This window comes from Lolium rigidum, chromosome 3, assembly GCF_022539505.1.
Source record: "Lolium rigidum isolate FL_2022 chromosome 3, APGP_CSIRO_Lrig_0.1, whole genome shotgun sequence".
NCBI lineage: Eukaryota > Viridiplantae > Streptophyta > Magnoliopsida > Poales > Poaceae > Lolium > Lolium rigidum.
Genome location: NC_061510.1, coordinates 238,461,073 through 238,461,641, shown reverse-complemented (window position 1 = coordinate 238,461,641; position 569 = coordinate 238,461,073).

Below are 569 nucleotides of genomic sequence, written 5' to 3'. Positions count from 1 at the left end.
AATGCATAAGCATGTTGCAACAATTAGTGTTCTCATATGAGATTGAGGATATATGTCCAAAACTGAAACTTCCACCATGATTCATGGCTTTAGTTAGCGGCCCAATGTTCTTCTCTAACAATATGCATGCTCCAACCATTAAGTGGTAGATCTCTCTTACTTCAGACAAGACGGACATGCATAGCAACTCACATGATATTCAACAAAGAGTAGTTGATGGCGTCCCCGAAACATGGTTATCGCACAACAAGCAACTTAATAAGAGATAAAGTGCATAAGTACATATTCAATACCACAATAGTTTTTAAGCTATTTGTCCCATGAGCTATATATTGCAAAGGTAAAGAATGGAAATTTTAAAGGTAGCACTCAAGCAATTTACTTTGGAATGGCGGAGAAATACCATGTAGTAGGTAGGTATGGTGGACACAAATGGCATAGTGGCTGGCTCAAGGATTTTGGATGCATGAGAAGTATTCCCTCTCGATACAAGGTTTAGGCTAGCAAGGTTTATTTGAAACAAACACAAGGATGAACCGGTGCAGAAAAACTCACATAAAAGACATATT